The 12,064-nt window shown below is 35.5% G+C and overlaps 1 protein-coding gene across 5 annotated transcripts in view; it reads right to left on the minus strand.

Moving 5' to 3' along the window:
* Nucleotides 1–12,064, minus strand: part of LOC130838794 (zinc finger protein 420) — a 37,833-nt gene that overhangs the window by 12,230 nt on the left and 13,539 nt on the right. The window contains exons 1-2 of one of the 5 annotated variants that reach the window (XM_057712347.1): nucleotides 11,508–11,885; nucleotides 1,492–1,689 (exon numbers count right to left, since the gene is read on the minus strand). The exons of 3 other annotated variants lie outside the window; for them this stretch is intronic. The gene's annotated coding sequence lies outside the window, so the exon portion shown is untranslated. Of the gene's footprint in view, nucleotides 1–1,491; nucleotides 1,690–11,507; nucleotides 11,886–12,064 lie in introns of those variants that run through there. One more of the 5 variants, XM_057712348.1, reaches the window with a different exon arrangement.

Consider the following 12,064-nt stretch of genomic DNA (forward strand, 5'->3'; position numbering starts at 1 on the left):
GAAATAATATCCATAGGAAATAACTGGCTTACCTCACTGTTTTTCAAATATTTTGTACTACTTACCTTTCACATCACAACCTGATACATAACACAGTTTCATAAAACAATGTGTATTCTGTTTTCTATTCTATTCTACACTACACTATTCTAGTCATCTTTTCCTCTCCACCCCACCTTCTCTCTCACACACACAGAGTCAAAAACCACTAAACTGATCTCATGCTGCAGTAATGTGTTACTACCCAGAGTTTGAAAAAACGTTACCTTAGAATGATTTCATATATTAATATGTAAAAAGGGCACATGAGAGATCAGAGAATAATGAAAACTATACTTAGAAGATAAGGGAAGAGATTAAGAAAAACTTTTAGGTCAGTAGTTCTCAAATTCCGGTGGGGATCAAAATTACCTGGGGACCTTAAAAAGTCAAAGATACACAGATAACCACACAAGACTAACTGAATCTGAATCCAGTGAATCACAAAAAAGAGCATGGAAATCTCTAGTTTTAATGCTTTCCACTAATAGATCCTGATTCAAATTCACATTACGATTTGCTATCTCTGCTTAAAATTTTTAAATAGCTTCCAAATTAAACCTCTAAGAAAAAATCCAAACACCTTCCGTGACTTTGAGAAAGCTCTCCATGGTTCCTACCTAAGTATCCGATTCCCCATGAGCCTTCTTGGCTTTGCTCACTATTTGCCAAACATATTAGATTCCTTTTAGCTCTGAAAATCACAAAGCTTATTTCAACTTACAACTACCTAGAGCCTGTCCTATGTCTCTGGACTGCTCTGAATGAGATACTCTATATAAACCAACTCTCATCCTAAGGTCTCAATTTAAATACCAGTTTCTGAACCTTAAACATCTATTTCTAGTTACAGAAGACTAGGTAATTTAAAGGAACCTTCCTAATGATGAGAGCAATTATACAAATTGGACAAAATATAAATGGCACCTGACTGAAGGCACTGAAAAATTCATATAGGAATAAAGAGTTGGTGGGCTGAAAGTTGAGAGATGTGAAAACTCAGAGAAATACGCCGAATATTTGGGGCTACTTTTCCATTTGGGGAGGTCTTACAATTCTAGAAAAGGGAAAGAAGTGAAATGTGGAGAAACTAAACAGTGTTTTGGACCATTTCTTGGGTCCTGGGTGACAATAACTGGAGAGCAAGGCTACCATAAATTCTCGATACTTTGGGTTGGGAGCCCAGAGGGCTACAATGAGGAATAAGGGGAAAACAGTAGACCAGTCTGGGCAGGGTCTGAAGCCTGAATCATATCTGAATCATCTCAAACTCAGATATCTGGACTGAGATAATCCAAGACTGCTTGCCTTAAGCAAACCTAAATCTTCACTGAAGATGAAGGCTTCAAATTTCTCTTTACAGTGTCTAGCACTCAATAAAAACCGACCAGGTGAATGAGGATACATGACAACTTAACTAAAAAATGGAGAATAAAGACAAATGAAACAGACCTATAAGGGTTCGAGTTACGTATCCACCACCACAGTAATGATAACAACAACAACAGTTCTATTATTCCTGAATACTCTTCTGCCATCCCTTTGCAGTAGATCTCTCTTCACCCTAAGGGTAGATGCCTGGAAACCATTCATCTGTGTCTTCCCAAATACTTCCTTATAGTTGGAAACAAGAGTACATCCATACTAAATCTAAGAAAAAAATGCAAAAAGTTATCATATACCTCTCCAACTGCCTAGCCTCTTGCATACTACTTCCTAGGTACTAACCATGGTTATCTTCTTTAGTTCTCCCTATCCATACCAATTAAGATACCAAGTTGCTTTTGTTTACTTATTTTTACTTCATCCTATTTTGTTCTTTATGCCCTCTCATGTTTTTTCTTATTTACTCTTCTATTCAAGGCAATTCTATTTGTTCGTCCTAGAAGAAGATCTTTTATCATTTCTCAGGCACTGTTACAGGTCAAAGACATAATGAAAGGCTTCTGTAATCTCACAGAAGGTTGGGGATGTTGGAGAGAAAAAAGGCAATTACTCAATATAAGGGAAAGAGTCTGGAGTGATAAAGTTCCTAGGTTGGATGGACATATAGATCAAGAAAAAGAACACACACAAAAATCTCATATACTACATAATGAGAATACAAAACAGTACAACCGTGATGAAAAGAGCTTGGTTGTTTCTTATAAAAATAAACATATGCTCAGCATATGACCCAGCAGTCATAGGTATTTATACTCATATCCAGATAAACATCTGTACACCAAAAATTATAGGAGCTTTATTCATAATTGCCAAAAAACTGGAAACCCAGATGTCCTTCTAAAAGTGAATGAATCAACAAACTTTGGTATTTCCATACAATGGAACAGTACTCAGCAATAAACAGAAACTAAATATTGATTTATACAATGATATAGATAAATCTTAAATACATCTTATTATACTACATGAAAAAAGCCAGACCCCCAAAGGCTACAAATTGTGATTCTCATTTGTATAATATTCTGGAAAAGGCAAAACTGTAGGGACTGAAAATAAGTCAGTTTTCACAGGCTGGAGGGGGGAAGGATTTGACAACAAAGAGACAGCATGAGGGATTTTAAGGGTGTAATGGAACTGTTGTATATTATGACTGTGACAGTGGATACACTTGATATGTAATGGTGCATCAGATTAACTGAAGAACACATGAAAAACGTTGGATAAAACATGACAAACCACCTTCTAAAAGTAAGCCAAGCATAAAAGTAAAGAAGATCCACAGGGGACACAATAAAATAAGAGCCAGAAACTAGAGAGGTAAACATGCTTTGAAGCCACAGCTACCTTTGGGACATTTGCTATCTTCAGTTGTCTACGTGAATCTTAATGATTAAAAGAAATGCAGGAGACAAGGCCTTGGACCAATAATAGGCCAGGGATTAGAAATAAACCTCTTCGCAAAATTGGAACAATCCAAAGCCTACAGCTCAGAGGAAAGAAAAAAATCCTCTGGAGTCAAAGGAAAATGACAAGGAAATCTTAGTCTTAGCAATTTTAAGAAATCTGACTTTTACTCTGAGATGGGAAGTCATTGGAAGGTCATGAGAAGCAGCATGACAAAATCTGACTTTGTTAAAAAATGATCCTTCTGACTGTTTTGTTTAAATTAAAAAAAAATAGTGAGTGGGAAAATACAGAAGCTAGGTGGATAGAAGTTAGGAGGCTATAGCAATAATCCACATGGCTCAGGTTAGATGAGTGTGGAGGAAGGGGTGGAGAAAGTAAGACATCATTGGAATCTGGATATATTTTGAAGGTATAATGAAGAGGATTTGATGAAGGATTGGACATGCAATATAAAAGTCAAAGAAAACTCTTAAGTATTTTCCCGGAGCATCCAGAACAATAAAAGTGCAGTTTACTGAGAACTTCTCATTATAGTGGAAGGTTCAGGAGAGAATATCAAGAGTTCAGTTTTTGAACAGTTTGGTTTTGGACTTTACATGGTAAAGATGTTGAGAAGACAGGCACATATGGGGTTCTGAGGACATATCTGGATCAGATTTATAAATATGGGAGTTATCAACAAATAGATGACACTTAAAACTATGGGATTTGATGAAATCATCCAGGCAGTCTTTGGATACAGAAGAGATGGGAAGATAAGGGAAGAAAAGATAAAGGAAGTTTAAGGATTGAGCCCTGGGGCACTTCAACATTTAGAGGTCAGGTGGATGAGAAGACACTAGCAAAGGAGATGAAGAAGGAGCAGCCAATGACAATGAAGATGGAGAAAAATTAGGAGTGTGTGGAATCCCAGAAGTCAAGTGAAGAAAGTGTTTTAAGGAAGAATGATCGTGCTGAAAGATGAGGTAAATGGTGACTTCTAATTTAACAAAGTCTTTAGTGATATGGAGGACACTAGTGATCGTCACAAGATAGTTCTGGTGGAGAAATGGGGATAAATTTTGATTGAAGCAGATTTAAGAGAGCATGAGAGAAGAGCTGGAGGCAGGGAGCATAGAAAATTCTTTCCAGAAGTTTTGTTGTTAAAAAGCAGCAGAGAGGGCTTCCTAGGTGGTGCAGTGGTTGAGAATCCGCCTGCCAATGCAGGGGACACAGGTTCGATCCCTGCTCCAGGAAGATCCCACATGCCGTGGAGCAACTAAGCCCGTGCATCACAACTATTGAGCCCATGTGCTGCAACTACTGAAGCCCACACGCCTAGAGCCCATGCTCTGCAACAAGAGAAGCCACGGCAATGAGGAGCCTGCGCACCACAACGAAGAGTAGCCCCCACTCACTGCAACTAAAAAAAAAGAAAGCCCGTACACACCAAAAAAGACCCAACACAGCCAATAAAATAAAATAAATAAATTTATTTAAAACAAGGCAGCAGAGAAATAGGGTGGTAGCAAGAGGAAAATATGTGTCTAGAGATTTGTGTCTGTTTTTTTTTCCTTTTAAGATGAGAGAAGTTACATGTTCGTGTGCTTGTAAGTAGTGCTCCACAGGAAACAACTCTTTTCACAAGGCCTTTTGTCTTGTCACTTTAGCAAAGCTATATTTTAACTAACATTTACACCAGGTGCCCCCATGCTTAACTAACCTCCAGCCCAATCACACCTTTGAAATCTACTGATCACACAATGCCTTGCTTAATCTGTTGATTCTTTCCTTAGAGAAAAAGAAATGAAGAATAATTAACAGATGACTAGATCTTTTCCCCAGCCTTCCCTTCAGTAATCCCACAAGCAAACTACATGAACAAGATAGTATCTAAAGGATGATCATATAAGTCTGCACACAATGGAAAATGACAAGGAATCTGACCCCCTACCTTAATGATTAACTGAGATCGTTTCTCCTTTTTTCCCTTTAAAATCTTTCATGGCCAAGCAGAATCTTCGAAGTTGGTTCTGGGACACAAGTCCACCTTCTCTCCAGGTTGCTGGCCTCCTGAATAAAGCAACCTTTTTTTTTCCAACCAACACTTGTCTTTCGAGTATTAGCTTTTGAGTGGTGAACAGCCGAATCTGAGTTCAGTAACATGCCGATGAAAATGATTGTAACAGATATGGACAAATTGATGTTTCAGGAGACTAAGAGAGCAATCACTCCAACAACGTCCTCAAATAGATGAGGCATTTAGTATACAAGTGGAGGTACTGACTTAGATAAAGGCACAGAAAATTGATCTATGATAATAGGAAAAGAGGCATAATGAGTATAGGTGCAGGGAGGCAGATTGATAAAGCTTAAGTTTGTAAAAGTTCTTTACAGTTTCCAGTGAAATCAGCTCAGGGAAATCATCTTAAAGTCAGGAAAGAGGAAGCAGAACAGTCATGACCTTATGTACCTAACAACTTAGCTCTGAAGTAAATAAGCAAAAGTTTATATCCATACAAAGAGAAACTGATAAATCCACAGTCATAGTAGAGGACTGTAATATTGTGATATAAGAAGTAGCAGCATATTTGGACTTTGTCCCTGATTTCTGGGACAAAGCTCCTAAAACTCTTAGAATTTCCTGAGTGATAAAGGTAAAAAGAATGTTTTTAGTTATTCATAACATGTCCCTTTCAACCACATGAGTTTATGTTAATGAGCTGACATTTGGAAAGTCCCCAAGGACAGGAGCTGGTTGCCAGGGGAACCAACCATCTGATTAAAGCACTGGAACTTTTAGCCCAACCCCCACCTCTGGAAAAGGGAGAGAGGCTGGAATTTGAATTAATTACTGATGGCCAATGAGTTCATCAGTCATGCCTATGTAATGAAGCCTCTGTGAAAAACCCTAACAGAAGGGGTTCAGAGAGCTTCTGGGTCAGTGAACACACTGAAGTGCTAGAAGGGTGGTGTACCTGGAGAGGGCATGGAAGTTCTGCAACTCTTCTCCCTACCTTTTTTTTTTCTTTCTTGTAATGCAAGATTATGACTTAAGCTTTGATTGTCAAGGCATTCACTTCAACCATGTCTGGATCCAATAAACACATTGCCAGCCACATGACTAGATAAAGAGGCAGGCTGAGCCAGGCTGCCTCCCCACACTGAGGTTGCTTTGTTTTAGAGATCTTGACTGATTTCAATAACTGACCATTTGGGTCACTTGTTTTTTTATCTTCCCATGCTTTAAATTCCCACTTCTACATTTTAAATTTGCTAATAAGGAGTGGGCACATGAAATCCTAGGCCCTCACCCTCAATAAAAGCAGAACCCCAGGCCCACATTTACGTGTGTGCACTGGCTCTCTCCTTTCCTCTCTCATTTTCTCTCCCCTGACAACCATGCTATGTGGCCTCAGATGTGCTGTGATATTTGCAGGTCCTGTAAGTAATAAACCTTTATTTTTTCAAAGTTTCCTGATGGGTATTGCTGAAGGGTGTCTTGCAATTATAATAAGAACCACAAGGGCTGGTCTGGCCACAATATTGATTATCGACAGGCTGATTCCAGCACAAAACACTTATCTTTGCATTTCTTCCATTTAGAGTTGTATCCTTTATAATAAACTGGTAAGTGTAAATGTTTCTCTAAGTTCTGTGAACCATTCTCATTCAAAATTATTGAACCTGAGATTTATAGCCAGTGAGAAATCCTAATTTATAGCCAGTCAGTCAGAAGTACAGGTGACAACTGGGGACTTGAGATGGGCATCTGAAGTGGGGGGCAGCCTTGCTGGACTAAGCCCTTAACCTGTGGGATCTGCACTAACTCTGGGCAGTTAGTGTCAGAACTGAGTTAAACTGTAGAATACCCATTTGGGGTCCACCAAGAATTGGAGAATTGCTTTGTATGGGAAAAATCCACACATCAGTGTCAGAGTGTTGTGTGAGTAAAAGGAAACAGTAATTTTTTTTCCATTTTAGGACATAATATAAAGAGATAAGAAATGACTGGAACATAATTAATAAGATAGGTAGACGGATAAAGCTGATAACATGTTAACACATTATAATAAATTAGAAGTTACAAAAATATACAAAAATTAATAAGTAATCCTAGAATTAAGTAACTAAGATACTTCTATATAATGTTTGGCATAAAAGGGAAATGAAAGAAAAATAAAACCTACAAACAATTTAGACTAAATTCCAAGGGCAACCTTGTGTGAAATTCCATGATTCAGCTAATGTAGCACAGAAAACTTACAGCCTTAAATGCATTTATTAGAAAACAAGAAATAATTAAAAACAAGAGAATTAAGATTCAACTGAAGAAGGAGAGGGAGAAATAAACAAAACAAAACAATTAGCTAGCCAAAAATCAGAAAACAAGTAACCATTTGTAGAGCAGAATGCAGAAAGAACAGAAATGGCTACCAAAACTAAAAGCCAACTATTTGCAAATACCAATACATGATACAAAAATCTGACATGTAGCAAAAAAAATCAGATTGAGCACAAATCCAAAACATTGGAAAGGAAAAGACCTTAAACCCCCCAAATCCAAAGAAGTTAAAAAGTGTTTACAACAGAGCCATATGTATAACTCAACAGTAAATTACAAAAACTAGATGAAATGGATGAAAATAATTTAAAAAATGACCCATGAAGATAGAAAATCTGAATATACATCAATAACCACATAAGAATTTAAAATTTGAATTCATCGTCTATGCTCCTAAAAGGCGATACTGATGATTGATAGTATTATTGGCAAGATCATATACAACTGTTGTTGTACATATAAAAATATGGAAATCCACCCAAGTCATTTTACAAAGTTAAATGCACTCAGGTAACAAAACTGGACAAAGGAAGCTCAGGAAAACTAATCCAATCTCACAAACAAACATAGGTAAATTTTTAAAAATAAAATATTAGCAACATAGGATCTAGCTGGGTATTTAAGGACTTAATACATCATTATCAGATAAGATTTTTCCCACAAATGCAGAAATAGTTCAACATCAGGAAATATTTTAAGACCGTCTATTAAAAACTCTAAGACCAAATGGTTTTCCTTAACCTAATCAAGGGTATTTACCAGAAACCTACAGAAACATATTTAATAAAAAAATTTTTAATTAAACATTAGAAGCACTCCCATAAAGTCTGAAAAAGACAATAATTGTTTTCAAATTGTGACACACTCAAATACTCAGCTCCTACTGATTAGTTTTTACAAAACAGTACAAATAGAAAAGAAAGAAATCATACATTATATGTAGAGAGCAAAATTATCTACCTAGAAATCCAACATGATCCATCAAAAAACTATCAGATATTTCTATAAGGTTATTATCAATTTGCAGAAAGCAATATTTTGTTCTATCTATATATGTATGTATATATATGATTTTTGTCATAGAACAAAATGTCCCTATTTATAATATCAACAAAATTTATAAAGTACTGAGGAAATTACTTAACAAGAAATGTGCAAGACCTTTTAAAAAGGCAGTGAAACTTTACAGAAGGACATAAAAAGAAAAGTGGATATAGCATATTCAAAGATAGAAGGATTCAATATTGGAAGTATGTGAACAGTGCATCAGATTTCCCCAAAACACCATGAAATGCTAGATAATATATATCAAACATCCTTTTACAAGTATGCCATACTTAAAAGGAAGTTAAGTATATCCAAAGAGGGCAAAATGATGAGATCATCAGAAACTAGAGGTCAGCATGCTCTGAAGTCACAGGACATTTGTTGACTTCAATTGCCTAAAAGTTTATATCTTAATGGTATGAAAAAAAACCAAGAGACAAAAAGCCTTGGGCCCACTAAAGGTCAAAGACTAGCACTGAACCTCTTCACAAAATCAGAACTGTCCAAACCCTTACAGTTCAAAAAGAGGAAAAAAAATCCATCTGACCTCAAAGGAAAATGACAAGGAACATTTTTGTCATGCCCTAGACTCTCAATGAAAAGGAGAAAAAAATGCTATGGATAATTCATCATTACACAAGAGCCCCACTGCTTGCAAGAAACTCAGAATTAGACCAGTTCCCCAGAAACTGTAATTGTTAAATGATACATATAAAATAAATGCTTGAAATATATGAAAATATAAAATATAAAATCAAAATCATGAGGAAGAGAATATATGGAAGGAAAGTAAGATCTAGAGGAAAGGGAAAATAAAGTTCTAGAAATAAAACAATATAATCAATTATATTAAAATCATAAGAAAAAAATCTTAAAACAGCCAGAGAGAAAATACAGATTACTTACAAAAGGAACAACAATGAGACAGATGGTAGACTTCTCAAGAGCAACAATAGAAGCCAGAAGACAGTGGAATAATATCTTCAGAGTGCTGAGAAAAAAATAATTGTCAGTATAGAATCCCATACCCAGTTAAATCATCAGGTAAGAATGAAGGTGAAACAAGGTTATTTTGCAACAACAACAAAAATATAAATGAAGAATATTTACTAACAATACGTCTTGCCTAAGGTATTTCATGATAAATAAAATAATCCCAGTAGGAAGGTATGATGGAAAAGGAATAATGTGCAAATAAAAGGATATTCATGTGAATAAATCTACAACCAAATACTGCCATTATAAAACAAAAACAATGCCCACTTCAGGGGGTTAAAAGACAACAAAACTAAAATATTAGCCAACAATAACAGATAGGAAAGATTAATCAAAGATTAATCTAAGATTCTTTATATTGTCCTGGGAGAAGGGAGACATTAACTATAGCCTTTCTTATGTATGTACTGGTTAAATGAGACAAACAATAATGATAATGATTAAATGACCAAAACAGGCAGAAATACTCTCAAAATATTTAAACTCACCAGTAATCATGGGACTATGTTATTCAATTTTTTATCTACAAATTGACAGATATTTTTAAAACAAAACAAAACAAAAAAACTGTACCCATCCGGATTAAGGAAGATTTTAAAAGGACGCAAAGAAGATCAAGACAGTAAACCAACAGCATAAAATAGGAGAGAAACAAATCCAGGCATATTGGCAATAACAATTAAATTTTAAAAATAAATTCTCAGTTAACATATTACAGTAGTTACCAAACATGTCCGAACATTTTTTTGAACAACCTAAGAAACCTGAAAAAATATCTCTGTCCTGTGCCCATAGACTGTGATTTAATTGGTCTGGGGTGTAACCTGGGATCTGGGATTTTTAAAAGGACCCCTGCCATTTCCAAAGTGCATATAAGTTTAGAAACAGGGACCTCCCTGGTGGTCCAGTGGTTAAGACTCCCAATGCAAGGGGCCCGGGTTCAATCCCTGGTCAGGGAACTAGATCCCACATGCCACAATTAAAAGATCCCACATGCCACAACAAAGATCCTGCATGCCACAATTAAGACCCAGGGCAACCAAGTAAATAAAAATAAATATATTTTTTTAAAGTTTAGAAATAATTTCTATATATTTTTCCAAAGTGGTTATGCCAATTGATACTGACATCAGTAAGGGACAGAACACTTAAAAAACCAGATCTACTCATCACATGTAATTCATATACCTACAGTTCATTCAGTTAGAGTACATACAATTCAACAGTTTTTAGTATATTCAGTTGTGCAATAATCACAATCAAATTTTATAACATTTGTATCACCTCAAAAAGAAACCCCATACCTATTAGCAGTTATTTTCATTTTCCAATCCACCCTCACCTCCCAGCTCCCACCACAGCGCTAAGCAACCACTAATCTACTTCCTGTAACTATGGATTTTTCTATTGTGGACATTTCATATAAATGGAATCACACGATATACAGTCTTTGTGTCTGGCTTCTTTCATTTAGCATGTTTTCAAGGTTTATCTATATTGAATGTATCAGAATGTCATTCTTTTTTATTGCTGACTAATATTCCATTGCAAGAATATATCAATTTTATTCATCCACTCATCAGTTGATAGACATTTGGGTCATTCCATTTTATGGCTATTATGAATAATGAGGTATATAGCACTTCTGCCTCGAAAAGTTGTAAACACTTGGTACTGTCATACTTCTTAATTTTTGCCAATCTAGGGTGTGTGAAATAATTATCTCACTGTAGTTTCAGTTTGTATTTCCTGATTGCTAATAAGGTTGAACAGTTTTTCATGATTATTGGCTATCTGCATTTCCTTTTCCTTGAACTGCCTATAAATGTCTTTTACCCAATTTTTCAAAAAGGTTATTTACCTTTTTCTTGACCATCTATATGAACTTTTTATATTCTAGATACTAATTGAATTCTTGTCAACATGCATTGCAAATATCTTCACCCAGTTCACAGCTTGGTCTTTGCTTTCTTTATGATGCCTTTTTATAAAGAGAATAATTTTTATGCAGTCAAATTTATCAACCTTAGCATGATTATTTTTAAAAAGAACTACACAGAACCTTTCTACGTTCATTTTGGTTCTCTTTCAAATCTGTTCTATTATAAAAATCTTTTATTGCTTTTCATTTTTATAGTTTAGCTTATTTCTTTATTTCACCAATAGTTTACATTTACATTTAAAAATTCCAATATGTTAAATCTTTTACCATGTAATCTGTTGTTTCCTTAGATTATTTATCACTCACCTGTGACCTGTTTCCTTGTGGGTTTGATGATCTTTGTGAGCTCATCTTTTGTTGATCTTAATTTGTGAGAATTCTAAAGCCCTCTTAACTTTCCTCCAGAGAGAATTTGCATTTGCTTCAGCCAGGATTCAGAGGGCACCACCTTAGAGAATAAAATTTCAACTCCTTTTTTTCTATTCTTTAATTATCTCTATTTCTTATTACTCTAGTATTCATTTTTCTTTAGATGTGTTTTTCTGTTCCTCCTACAATGTTAATGCCCACCCCAAGACCTTTACACCTACTACTCCAAATGCCTGGAATACTGTTCCTCCAGATACTGGCCTGACTCATGCCTTTACTTTGGTAAAGCCTTTGTTCAAATGTTACTTTCTTAGAGAGGTTTTCCCAACATCTACCTATCTAAAATAACCTACCCCCGTCCCCCATTTAGTTCTTTCATTGCCTATTCTCCTTCACCTTTACTCATACTGTTTATTGCTACCTGAAATTGTTACATTTATGAAATAAATATATGTACATAAATATGCACACATACATTTTTGTTTCCTCGTTTA

This window comes from Hippopotamus amphibius, chromosome 16 (genome assembly GCF_030028045.1).
Source record: "Hippopotamus amphibius kiboko isolate mHipAmp2 chromosome 16, mHipAmp2.hap2, whole genome shotgun sequence".
NCBI classification, from domain to species: Eukaryota; Metazoa; Chordata; class Mammalia; order Artiodactyla; family Hippopotamidae; genus Hippopotamus; species Hippopotamus amphibius.